A 14,938-nucleotide genomic window follows, 5' to 3' on the forward strand; every position below is an offset into this window, starting at 1 on the left:
TATCATTGTTCAAGAAATTATCGGGGCAGCTAGGTGGCACAGTGGATAGTGCACCGGCCCTGGAGTCAGGAGTACCTGAGTTCAAATCCAGCCTCAGACACTTAACACTTACTAGCTGTCTGACCCTGGGCAAGTCACTTAACCCCAATTTCCTCACTAAGAGAAAAAAAAAAAAGAAATTATCAAGGGAACTGCCCTCCTATCCTAGAGGGTAAAATAGAAATTCAAAGAATCCATTGATCATTTCCTGAGATTTCGAGATAAAAACTCACAGGCATAATATAATAAAAAAAAATAAAAAGAATGCTTGAAATTCATCTATTAAATACCTATTTTCTTCTTAAAGGGATATACTTAGTAATGGTGGATCATCTGTTCTTGATTGTAATCCTAGCTCCTTTGTCCTTTGAAATACCATATTCCAAGCCTTAAATCCTTTAATGGAGAAGCTGTTAAACTTGGTGTTATCCTGATTCTGGTTTCATGATAATTGAATTGTTTCTGGATACTTGCAATATTTTCTCTTTGACAGGGAGTTCTGAACTCAGGTCTCTCTGAATTCAGGGCTGGTGCTCTATCCACTGTGCCACCTAGCTGCCCCTCAAGCATTCTTGATGAAAATTCCACAGCTAGATAGAAATTTTAACTCTCAAATATGAGACTCAGAAAAAGCATAAAGAGATAAACATGAAAGATAATTTATAAGGTATGTAATAATGTTCAGGTTTTATATTTAATACAGGGAAAAGATTCATGTAACTTATAAGAACTTTATTATTTAAATCAATTATAAGTAATATATAGAAAGTACTAGTGTGAGTTGACTATGATGGGATGATATCCAAAATTTTCAAAAGAGAGAGAGAAATGAGAAAGAGGGTTATACAAGGATATAGGCGAGGGAAGAGGTGGAATGGAATAAATTATTTCAGATTAAAGAGGTGCAAAATAACTTTTACAGTTAAGGAGAAGAGTGGGCACAGGTGGGAAACACTTGAAGCTTACTCTCTTCAGAATTGGCTTAAACTAGGAATAATATACACACTAAGTTTGGTATAGAAATCTATTTAACCATACAAGGATATAGGAGGTGAGGGGTTTAAGATAATGGGGAGAGGTGATATAAGGGAGCCAGATTGAGGAAAATATTGGTCAGAAGAAAAATACTTTTGAGGAAAGACAGGGTAAAAGAGAGAATGGGAGAATAGGATAAATGGGACAGGGAGGAAGTAGAATGGATCATTCCCCATATGGTCAGAGGATATGAACAGGCAGTTTTCAGACAAAAAAGCCAATACTATAGTCATATGTTAAAAAAATTTTCTAAATTACTATTGATTACAGAAATACAAATCAAAACAACTGTGAGTTACCACCTCATATCTATCAAATTGACTAATATAACAGAAAAGGAAAATGACAAATGCTAGAGAATATATGTTTTTTCTAAGTGTCAATAATGCTCTGCTTTTGGAGTTCTGAATGGATCCAAAGATTCTGGAGAGCAATTTGGAACTGTGCTGAAAGTGCTATAAATTTTGCATATCCTTTGACACAGCCATGCCACTACTAGGTCTATATCCCAAAGATATTAAAAAAGTAAAAGTCTAGATATTTGAAAAAAATATTTATAGTAGCCCTTTTTGTGGTGGTAAATATTTGGAAACTGAGGGAATGACATTTCAATTGAGGATGGCTGAACAAGTCATAGTATATGATTGGTATATGGAATACTATTGAACCATAAGAAATGACAACCAAGATACTCACAGAAACAGTATGGTAAGCCTCATAGAAACTGCTGCAAAGTGAATTAAGTATAACCAGGAGATGATGTACACCATAACAGTAATATTGTATTATGATCTGTTTTGAAATAAGATAAGTTGAACAGGCATTAATGAGATTCCTTGGAGAAAAGCACCAGAATCAGATGGATTTACATGTGAATTCTTTCAAACATTTAAAGATCAACTAATTCCAATATTAAATAAATTACTTGGAATAGTAGGTAAAGAAGGGATTTTACCAAACTCCTCTTATGAAACAAATATAATACTGATATCTACACCAGAAAGAGTAAAAACAGATATAGAAAATTATAGATAAATTCCATTAATGAATACGGATGCAAAAATCTTAAATAAAATAATAGCTAAAAATTCACAATAATATATTACAAATATTATACATTATAATCAAATTGGATTTATACCAGGAATGCAGAGATGGCTTACCACAAGGAAAACTATTAACAAAATTGACAATATTTATAAAAATTTGTAATCATATAACTATAGCAATAGATGCACAAAAGCTTTTGATAAAGTTCAACACTTTATATTAAAAATGGTAGAGTTGCGGACAGCTAGGTAGCGTAGTGGATAAAGCACTGGCCCTGGATTCAAGAGGACCTGAGTTCAAATCTGATCTCAGACACTTGACACTTACTAGCTGTGTGACCCTGGGCAAGTCACTTAACCCTCATTGTCCCACCCAAAAAAATGGTAGGGTTGCTTTAAATGCATTTTTCATTAAATTGATAAAAACCAAATTATCTAAAACCACCAGCAAGTGTTGTTTGTAATGAGAATAAACTAGAAGCTTTCCCAGTAAGATCAGAGGTGAAGCAAGAATGCCCATTGTCAAATATATTATTCAATATTGTATTTAAAATCCTAGCAATGGCAATGAGTAGAAAAAGAAATAGAGGGAATCAGAATAGGGAATGAGGTGATAAAACTATCTCTTCTTGCAGATGCTATGATGATATTCTTGAAAAATTCCAAAGACTAAACTAAAAAGTTAATTGGGACAATTAATAATTTTAGGAAAGTAGCAGCATATAAAGCAAATCCACATAAATCTTCAGTATTCATACTTATCATGAACAAAAGTCTACAAGAATAAATAGTAAAAAAAAAAATACCCCATTAAAATAACTCTAGACAGAATAAACTTGGGAATACACCTGACAAACCAATCCCAAAACTATAAAAAGAAAAAATAAAAACACCTTTTATCAATAAAATAAGATTTAAATAATTGGGCAGATACTAATTGTTCATGGATAGGCTGAGCAAATATAATAAAAGTGACAATTTTACCCAAACTAATTTATATATTCAATACCATCCCAATTAAATTAACAAAATTATTTTGGAAAAATAAAAATCCAAGAACATCAAAGGAAATAATTAAAGTTTGAGTGTAAAGGAATGAAGTTTAGCAGTTCCACATTTTAAAATGTATTGTAATATTGTAATTATCAAAACTATCTGGTACTAGCTAAGAAATAGAAAGATAGAGCAATGGAATAGACATACAATTTACAGCAGCAAACAAATATAAGGAGCTTACATTTGATATATGTAAAAGCTTAAGATTTAGGGATAAGGGTTCATTATTTGGTAAAAATTGTGGGAAAATGTGGAAAGCAGTGTAGCAGAAATTGGGCATGGGCCAATATCTCATAGGATTGAATAAGATTGTGCTCGTTGTTTGTCTTTCATTCTCAAAGGGTCCATGACATAGGGAAGTGATATCATGACTTGCACTAAACTGGATTTAAGTGAGGGAGGACTCTGCAAGATGACCAACCTCCCTCTCTCTTCCAGAGACTGGGTCAAGTGACAAGATATACATCAGGATGACAGGAGATGGCTGTGGATATTTAAGGCAACTGGGGTTAACACAATTAAGTGACTTTACCAAGCTCACATAGCTAGTACGTTCTTGAAGTGTGATTTAAACTCAGATCTTCCCAACTTCAGGGTCAGTGATCTATCCAATATGCCACCTAACTGTCATTTACTAAGATGAAAATGTGTAGATGGCATATATATAATAAAAGGTTTTTCAAGAAAATTAGAAGAAAATGGAACATATTATTTATCAGACTTATAGATAGGCAAACAATTTATGAATAAACAAGAGATAGAGAATAAAGTTAGTTGTAAAATGAATAATGCTTATTACATTATTGTTTTTCTTCTAGTAAAACAAATATAGCCAAGATTATAAGGAAAGCAGAAAATTGAGGGTGGAGGGGACATTATAGACAGTTTTTAAAATAAAGGTCTCATATCCAAAGTACATAAAAATCTGTCAAATATATAAGGATGTGTCATTCCACAATTGATAGTCAAAGATTATGAAGAGGCAAAGTTCCATTCAAGAAATCTAAATAGTTTATAGTCATATAAAATTACCTAAATCATTATTGATTAGAGAAATGCAGATTAAAATAACCTTGAGGTAACATATTACACTTACCAAATTGGCTAAAATGAAAGAAGAGAATGCGGCAATTGCTGGATAGAATGTGAAGGAAAAAGGGGACACTAATTCATTGTTGCTGGAATTGTAAAATGATTTCAACCGTTTTGGAGAGTAATCTGGAATAATGCCCACCACCAAAATATTAAACTACCTATATCCTTTGGCCTAGCAATACCACTACTTAGTCTATTTCCAAAAATGATTAAGGGAAAAGGAAAAAAATATGCTCTAAAATATTTCAAGCAGTTCTCTTTGTGGTAGCAAAAAGTGGAAGTTGCAGGGATGCCTATCAATTGTGGAATGGCTAAACAAGTTGTGGTATAAGATTGTGATGGAATAACACTGTGTTGTAAGAAATGATTAGCTAAATGATTTTAGAAAACACAAATTGAAAGACTTGCAAGAAATAAGTAGTAATGGGGGGCAGCTAGGTGGCACAGTGAATAAAACACTGGCCCTGGATTCAGGAGAACCTGAGTTCAAATCCGGTTTCAGACACTTGACACTTACTAGCTGTGTGACCATGGGTAAGTAACTTAACCCCCATTGCCCACAAAAAAAAAAAAACACAAAAAAATGAAGAAATAATGAAGAATGAAATGAGCAGAACCAAGAGAATATTGCATAGTAATTTTTTATTTTTATTTTTATTTTTCTATGCCAGTTTTTCTACTAGGAGGAGACATATGTAATGGTATAATTAAAATTCACAGGGATTGCAAAAGCATTGGATATGGAGAAAGAAGAAAGGAAAAGGAGGTGTGAGGGGTGACATTGAGGCTTAAAATTTGGGAATATAAGGAAAAATAGTGAAGAAACCATCAGAAATAAGAAAAATGATAAGACGGTCTTGAAGAAGTTTCTGAATTCAGTTTTGAAATGATAAATTGGAGTCAGTAGCCGAACCAAAAAGATAACTGTTCAGTATTTCCATATATAAGAAGGGAATTCAAGGAATAACATGGAGTTGAAAAGATAGACCTAGAAATTACTGTCATGATAATAGAGAAAAGACCAGTGTCATTGAAGCTGAGGAAAAAGAAAGCATAGATAATGAAGATTATTCAATAGTGTCAAATTCTACAGAAATATCAGCTTAAATTGGGACTAAAAAAAGTTACTGGATTTAGTAATTTAGAGATCATACTTAGTTTTTTGATGTTGTTGTTTATTTGTTCGTTTGTTTTTGGCCAATGGGATAATAAGCAAAAGTGAAGGGAGAAAAACAAATAACAACAACAAAAAAACAACATCTAGTAGAATATCAGAAAAAGAAATGGACCTAGGCTTTTGTCCTTTAAGTGACTTATCTAAGCATTTAACAGTGGTGAGAAAGCTTCAGTGGTATGTTGATTGTCAATCTAGGTGGATTAATGGTGCTTCTCCTATCCTGGATTCTGATTTATAGAGTGCCTTTTCTACAAGAGAATCTATAGCAGAAGGTCATGATAATCCATGAGGTTAGAAAGAGACTCAAAGTTAGGAAAAAGTGACAGGGAATCTATATCAAATCCTGGTTTTAGCTTCTGAAGGCCAAAATGAATGATAATCATGTTATTTTTTGAGTATGGTGCCAATGCAGGTGTGCGAAGGAAGCTCATATAAAGCACATAATTATAAAAACAATTACAATCCAATAAAGACATTTGGAACCAAGTACTATGAAATATAAAATGGCATTGCCTAGAAAAGCCAAATGCCCTGAAACGATGGAAATAGAATTATTCCCAGTTTATAACAGTGTATGTTGACCCTTTTTTCTGAGGTTATAGGGAAGAAATACCTTTCAGCAGCTTACTCAAAAGGTGATCAACAGAAATTATTTATATTAAATGGTAATGAATTTAAAGGAGATTACCTACACATACCTATTATGCCTTCAATTTAATTGTTAGATATAGAAATAGCATCTACATTAAGTTACTATAAATGTAACAGGAAAATCCTCTAGTGGCAGGTAGCCAATCCATGGGGGCATAGAGCCAATCCAAAAACTGAAGCAATGCAGAAAATGAAAGAGAGAGAGAGAGAGAGAGAGAGAGAGAGAGAGAGAGAGAGAGAGAGAGAGAGAGAGAGAGAGAGAGAGAAAGTGGGAGAGAGAGGGAGGGAGGGAGAAAGAAAGATATACAGGGAGGAAAATTGGGTTGCCTTCTAAACATATATATATATGCATACACACACATATATACATATATGCATGCATGAAAATTTCTTGCAGAATATATATCTGCTCTATTTTTTTCCAAAAAGTGTTCCTAACTTACTTATAGTAAGTTACAGTTTAGTAAGTGAAATGAGTGAATTCAGTATCTATAATTTTTTTTAGGTGGCTAGTGAGCAAAGGATTTATAGTTGCAATGACAGATTTTTGAATAACTGCTTTCACACTTAGTACCAGTATGATCTTGAAAAAAAATAAGCTGTCTCAACTAAATTTAATTTGAAAAAACCCACCAACAAACAAGCATCTATGCCACATGTGGTGGTACATGTTTGTAATCCTTTCTATGGTGGGAGGTTGTGGCTGTTAGATTCCTTGAGCATGGGAGTTATAAGCTAAAGTAGGGCTAAAGTTGATTGATCAGGTGCTAAGTCCAGAATCAATGCAGGTGACCTTCCTACAGTGAAGGGCCATCAGGCTGTGTGAGTGGCAAATGGGCCCTAGAACAGAAACCAAGTAATGCACAGCTTCAGTGCATGTCAGCAATGTGATCAGGCCTATGAATGGACACTACCTTTTCAGTGCAAGGGAAATAAAGAGGAACAAAAAAGAGAAGGGAAAAAGAAGGGTAGAGAAGGTAATGGAAGTGAAGGGAAGGGAAAGGAAAAGAGAGCATTAATTATGTGAGAAGTATGCTTCAGTCACATTGCTAGATTCTGGGTGATCAAAGTGGTGAAAGACAAAAATCAAAATAACATATACTGGGAGAATGACTATATACACAGAAAGTAAATGTATAAAAAGTAAAAAAAAAATTTTTTTGAGGGAAAGGGAAGTACTTAAAAATGGTGGTGGTGGTGGTGGGTGGCCTTTTAGAACAGATTTTATGTAAGAGGCTGTACATGGTCAGGGCCTCAAAAGAAGCTAGGAATTCTGAAAGGAAGAGTTTACCTTTCCTGAACTTCAGTTTTGTCATCTGTGAAGAAAGTAAACAGTCTCTACTGACACTTGTGGCCCTCAATATTAGGAGTCTATTTTCAAATAAAGTTAAAAATCAATAATACTAAAATATTAAGCATCTATTATTATATATTTGCCAGTAAGCTAGGCACTAGAAATACAAAGGAAAGATAAAACAGACCTTGACCTTCAAGAGTGTATCTTATTCTGCCAAATTAAGACAATATCCTCGTTTAATGTATAATAATCAAAAGGTAATTGGGGGGGCAGCTAGATGGCACAGTGGATAGAGCACTGGCTGTGGAGTCAGGATTACCTGAGTTCAAATCCGACCTCAGACACTTAACACTTACTAGCTGCGTGAACCTAGGCAAGTCACTTAACCCCAATTGCCTCACTAAAAAAAAAAAAAAAAAAGGTAATTGGGGAGAAGCAGCAGCTGTGGTGATTAGTAAAGACCTTATGTAAGAGATGTTTTATTTATGTATTTATTTAATTTAGATTTGAAAAAAAAACAGGAATATCATGGGAATGGAGGAGGGAGTAATTTCTAGGTATTGATCAAAGGCACAGAAAAATGAAATTGGGATATTTTCTGTGAAGAATAAAAATGTCAATTTCTCTTGATTTATGGTGCAGGAAAAAGGAGGAATGTATAAATAAGCTAAAAAAGTATGTTGGATTTAAGTTGTGAGGAACTTTAAATGCTTAAAAAGATAATAAAATGCCAATGGAGTATATTGATAAGGGAAATTATACAATGAGACTTGTATTTTATGGCATATTTGGAAGCTTTGTAGAAGATGAATATGATAAGGGAGGGACTTGAGGCAGGACAATAAATTTAAAAGTGTAGAAAAGGAAATGGATGTAAGAAACATATGGGAATGAGAAATGAATGTGAAAAATAAGACAACAGGAATTTTGGTTGTCAATGGGCCTACATGGATATTAGGTCATAGAATGGTAAAAGTATTAATGAAAATTGGACAGAAGTCTTCATAGATATTTATTGTATTTATTTATTATTTTATATGATTTTAAAAATAATAATGGGGATCTAAAATTCTGGTAAATTTTATTAATTTTTCTGTCATATCACCTTAAAACTCCCTTTTGGTGAGTATGGTGGGACTGAAATTGTTTTGGGATCAAAAGATCTACATTTTATTCCTGAGTCTTCCACTTACTAGCCTTAATGTAAGTCTCATTGATCTTATCACATAACCTCTATTAGTTGCTGTTTCCTCATCACCAAAATTAGGATAATTACACTGGACTAGGCTAGCTTCCTTCAGTTGATTGGTGTCAGAGAGAATGAGACAAAAATGCGAAATCTATTTAAAGATTCTATGCAAGGGTTAAGCATTACAATTTATAAAGAGAAGAGAGAGTAGATACTGGAGACAGGAAAGATGATGGGTGTCTCACTTTGTTACCCTTACATAGCTAGTTTCTATAGCTGACATCAGTAGTTCAGAAGTATAGCCTTAGCTTAAACAACATGAAAATAAATTCAGCCATTTATTTCATAGAGCATTAGGAGTGAAGAGGGAGAGTTGGAAAGGTTTCCTATTACAGGATATAGCACCATCACTGATATTATCTTAAAATCTATCATTCAGGACTGCAGAAGGGTGTGATAAAGAAGCAATGTCAAGAGAGGTGTAGTGAACGTGATAGGTTCAAGCTACCAAACCTCTTATAGCAAAGGTTTATCAGGGTGATTCTGGCTAATGGACTGGGATGGTTCGCTAATATTTAAAAGTGATTATTCTTTGTCCCTTTTACTCTCTGATAGCAAATATGTGTTTTTAGAAAGTATGGTCAAGTGGTTAGTAGAGATTGAATCAGGAATTAGTCAGGACAAGTTAGCAATGAATATTGTGTCTCTCAGAGTGTAGTACATCATCCTAGCATTGAAAAAGAATTGTGCAATTTTGTCTAACTGAAATGTGACAACTTAATCTTCCTCTTCTTATTAAAAACATGGAGTTGAACTCATGTTGTATTACACTGAATATACTTCATAACATACCTTCTGACATGTACCAATAAAATCTAAAATTCTTGATGTCAAGGAATGTTTTTTGTTTTCTTTTGTTTTTGTTTCCTAGCAAAGGCTGGGAATAAAGCTTCTTTAAAGTAGCAAGGATCCTGCCTTTGCACTATTTACCTAACCTCTATCTATCTCAGAAAAAACACAGACCTTTGTGTGGCCTGGCCAGAAACTTACTCATATAGTTAAATCTCATCTCCCTTTCTGATATGATTTTATTTCCTTCTTCCCTATCTTTCCACAATAATGATCTCTTTGACACTGATGCATGCTTGTAGAAATTCCAGGTCTTGGATTTTTGCCATCATGCTCAATTCTTGGAACCTGAAACCTCACAAGAAATGTATTACTTAATAACATGAACTTTTAATTGTTGCCTACTAGGTGGTAATTTATAGGTTTCACTTCCGCTGATGTGTTTAATATAGTAAATCAATGACATCCAAAGTAAGCATGGATTTTAGGAAAGTATTAGGCAATATCTCTCATGTTCTTCTTGTGGAAAAATAATTATATCGTTTGGTCAGTTTATAATGTATTAAAGGAAAAAATCTAAGAAAGTTGTAATTAATAATTTAATTTGAAGGATGATGATGATATTCAGTCACTTCAGTTTTCTCTGACTCCATTTAGGATTTTCTTGGAAAAGAGAATGGAGCGGTTTGCCATTTCCTTCTTCACCTCATTTTACAGATAAGAAACTGAGGTAACAGGATTAATTGATTTGTCCAATATCATGCCAGCATCTAACCTTTGCTCTTTGCTATTTAACATGTTTGCTTTGGGCTTTGAAAAAAATTCCAGATGGTACAATCATGAAGGTTGTAATACAAAAACAGGAGGAATCACTTAAACGTTACTTGAGAAAGTCAAAGGTCCAAAAATTTGTTATATAAGAATGTTGCATAGAATTCTATAACATTGAATTTAAGAGACATAAGAATGAAATATGTTACTTGGTTTAAAAAACAAAAAATAACCTTACAAGTACAGCTTAGGGGGCAGCTAGGTGGCACAGTGGATAGAGCACTGGCCCTGGAGTCAGGAGTACCTGAGTTCAAATCCGGCCTCAGACACTTAACACTTACTAGCTGTGTGACCCTGGGCAAGTCACTTAACCCCAATTGCCTCACTAAAGAAAAAAAAAAGTACAGCTTAACCAACAATGCATGTGGAAGGGAAAATATGGAGGTTTTGGTGGATTGCACACTCAATGATGAATCAGCCAGTTTTTGATATTATGAAGATCAGCTAAATGAACTGGGAATACTCAACTTTGGAAAAACTTCGGAGAAATTAATACCATCTTGAAGTAATTGAAGGGATCTCATGTAGAACAGGAATGATCCTGTGAAAAGTATGACATTACAACAAAAAAGATAACATGATCTTAAGGTGTAGTAAAGGAAAAAAAAGAAAGAAGTCTAAAATAAGGGGGGGATCAGTCAACAAGCATTTATTAAGCATCTACTATACACTGTGAATAGAAACACAAAGGATGAAAAAGCACTTATTCTCTAAGACCATAAAATTTTTAAGTCAATTAAGACATGCATTTCCCCTATTAATTTCAATCTTATTTGAATCTACCCATTATTCTAGCCTATCAAGGTAGTTTTTATCTTGATTCTGTCATCCAATATATCGGATATTCCTTACTACTTTTCAAAATTTTCAATTTTCATAGCCCTTGTACTCTCTATGATGAGATGAAATCTAGAGTACTGTGTTCAGTTTCAAATGGCACATTTTTAGAAAGACATTGACAAACTGGAATATAACCAGAATGATCAGGGGACTATAGATTCTGTCATATTTGTACTATTAGGGGAAAAAATAGTAGCACTGGTTATACTGAAGAAGAAAAGGCTTAAAGTGGTGCTTCCTGCTTCATTCCAAGAGGACAGAAAAGGGAATAATCTATAGAAAGGTAGATTTTAAACTTAAGTTTAGGAAAACAAAAACTTCCTAATAGTTGGGCATGTCCAAAAAGAAATAGAATTGGTTGTCCTGGGAAGTATTGGCTTTGCCCTCACTAGGGAATTAAATGTGAGTAGAGAAACTGTGTCAGTTAGTTTTGTGCTATATGAAATATGTAACATTTTGGTACATAAATCAGTTTTAGCTTTACCCAATTTCAGAGTATAAAGGGCATGTCAAACGTTGCTAAGCCAAGGCCGCAGGAAGCAGTCTATAAGCATGATGGATTTTTACAATAATATAACCATTAATGAATTATTGTAGTTCCTTTTAACAAGGTTTTAATAAGGGATTTCTTTTGGCAACATTGTTATTAGGTCTCTCATCTGAATAGCCTTGGGCCTGTCTGCCATAGAATTGTACAACATAATATTTCTTTCTGTGTCAATCATATAGTACATGCAAATCTCCCAGACATGAATAAAACAAATTTCATATTCTTCTTCAAAAATCCACTTTTTACAACATAAAAGTTGAAAATAAAGATGTGCTGGGAAACCATTACTCATGTAAGATGGAAGAAAGCATTATTGACCATGGACATCAAAACATACAGTGGCTTTTTTTCATAAACAAATTGATGGAATCTACAGTGCATTTATAACATTTGCTATCCTTTCAATCAGTACATTTTTGCTGTTAACAGCACCTCTCCGAGAGAAGTTTAATTCTTCCTATTAGCACTGGTGACTAAATAGAACAAATGGACATGTTAATATCCAAAATTATGCCTTTGTAGGTTTTTAAATTCCTTCTTAGTCATATATACTCTGTTCTTTTCAGACCAGATATACCTGTCCTTAGTCAAGAAACACATACACACATTCATAATATATAATATGGTATAATATAAACATATACAAATAAATACAAATATATGTATGTATATGTGCATACCTATACACACATGAGCGCACACACACACACACACATATATATATATATTTTTTTTTTCTTGATCATCATAGTGCCATCCACCACAAGCATAAGTCTTATCCTTTCTTTGAGCCTCTGTTGTGCCCAACTGGAATTAGGGGGGAAAATACTATGAGTTTTAGTAGTCTTGTTTTTTTTTTATGTAACCATAGGATGCTAACATTTGTTCCATACGACCAACCACATGTGGTTATTGTGAGAACAATGCTTTGTAAATTTTGAATGTACTCTGAAGACAAAATAAAATAAAATAATGATGATGATGATGATAATAACAATAATTACTACTACTACTACTACTACTACTACTACAATTACCATGATTTATATTAATAGCTCTGTTTTGCAGAGAATGCTGACATGGTAGCACATCTCCAATTATTCCACAGGCTGTCATAACCTTAAGGGATATTCTTGGTATCGATTCAGGAAGTGCCATAGTGTGTGGAAGCACTAGCCAGGAAACTAATGCTACTTGAGTCATCTAATACTAACTAGAGGGTCTTAGAGGCTCTTCTAAAAAGACTGATTATAACTAGAACTTTCTTTTTCCAGGTTAAACATTTTTATTTATATTTTTCTGTTCCAATATCTATTTCTCTTTCCCTCCCCCAACCCTTGCAGAGGCAGCAAACAATCCAATATGGATTATACATATATGATCATGTAAAACACCATCATATTTGTCACTTAATGAAAGAATGTGAAAGATAGCATGCTTCAGTCTGTTCCCTTAATATCAGTTCATTCTTTAAATGTGGACAGTATGTTTCATCAATATTCTTTTGGGATTGTCATAGATTATTATATTGGTTTTTTGTTTGTTTGTTTGTTTGTTTTTGTGGTGAGGAAATTGGGGTTAAGTGACTTGCCTAGGGTCACACAGCTAGTAAGTGTTAAGTGTCTGAGGCTGGATTTGAACTCAGGTCCTCCTGATTCCAGTGGCCAATGCCACTGCGCCACCTAGCTGCCCCAGATTATTATATTGTTGAGAATAGTTTAGTCATTCACAGTTTTTCATCGAACAGTATTTCTGTCTCTACTTTGTTTTCTTGGTTCTGCTCATTTCCCAACACAGCATTTAAATAATATATTATTTATGACAACTCCAAGGTTTCAAAGATATTTTTAAAAATTGTATCAATACATACATGGACTCAAGGATCTAAGTTAACTTCTTTCCAGAAAAGGTGGTGATATATTTTTTTTAATTTTCTAACAAATATCACGATAATTGTTTCAGTAATCTGTTCAAGAGATATAATTTTTATTTGCATACTTTGAACACAAGACCCACACCCACAGTTTGAACCTATGAAAAAGAAAATAAAAGCAATAAACAAAAAATAAATGCTTTACAGATATCATCTCTTCCTAATCAATCCCCCACTATGCCCACTATCTAAAGTTATTCCTATCATCTACCCCCTAATACTGAGAAAGTTCATATGAGTTAGATGTATCATCTTCCCATGTTTAAGATTTTAACAGTTAATAATTTAACTTTTTAACATATGTCATGATTTCTTTTTCCTGTTTACTTTTTATGCTCCTCTAGGATCTTGTATTTGCATGTCAAATTTTCTATTCAATTCAGGTTTTTTCATCATGAATAACTGAAAGTCCTCTTTTTCATTGAAGTCCCATTTTTTACTCTGGAATATTGTACATAGTTTTGCTGGGTAGGTGATTCTTGTTTGTAATTGCAATTTCATTGACTTCTGGAATATCATATCCCATGCCTTTGGATCCTTTAATGTAGAAGCTATTAGATCTTGTGCTATCCTGACTGTGTCCCCACAGTATTTGAATTCTTTCTTTTTGGCAGCTTGCGTTATTTTCTCCTTGACATGGGAGCTCTGGAATTTGGCTATAATATTCCTGGAAGTTTTCATTTTGGGATCTCTTTCAGGAGGTGATTGGTGGATTCTTTCAATTTCTATTTTACCTTCTACTTCTAGGATATCAGGGCAATTTTCCCTGACATTTTCTTGGGAGATGATGTCTAAGCTTTTTTCTTGATCATGGTTTTCAGGTAGTGCAACAATTGTCAAATTATCTCTCCTGGATCTATTTTCCAGGTTAGCTGTTTTTCCAAGAAGATATTTCACTTTACCCTCTATTTGTTCAATCATTTGGATTTGTTTATTATATATTTATTTCTCATAAAGTTATTACCTTGAGGGCAGCTAGATGGTGCAGTGGATAGAGCACCGGCCCTGGAGTCAGGAGTACCTGAGTTCAAATCTGGCCACAGACACTTAACACTTACTAGCTATGTGACCCTGGGCAAGTCGCTTAACCCCAATTGCCTCACCAAAATAAATAAGTAAGTAAGTAAGTAAGTAAGTAAGTAAGTAAGTAAGTAAGTAAGTAAGTAAGTAAATAAATAAATAAAGTCATTACCTTGGGCCAGCTAGGTAGAGAAGTGGATAGAGTACCAGCTCTGGATTCAGAAGGACCTGAGTTCAAACCCAGCCTCAGACACTTGACACTTACTAGTTGTATGACCCTGAGAAAGTCATTTAGCTCTCATTACCCCACAAAGAAAAAAAAAGTCA

The sequence above is a fragment of the Dromiciops gliroides genome, chromosome 3 (genome assembly GCF_019393635.1).
Source record: "Dromiciops gliroides isolate mDroGli1 chromosome 3, mDroGli1.pri, whole genome shotgun sequence".
NCBI classification, from domain to species: Eukaryota; Metazoa; Chordata; class Mammalia; order Microbiotheria; family Microbiotheriidae; genus Dromiciops; species Dromiciops gliroides.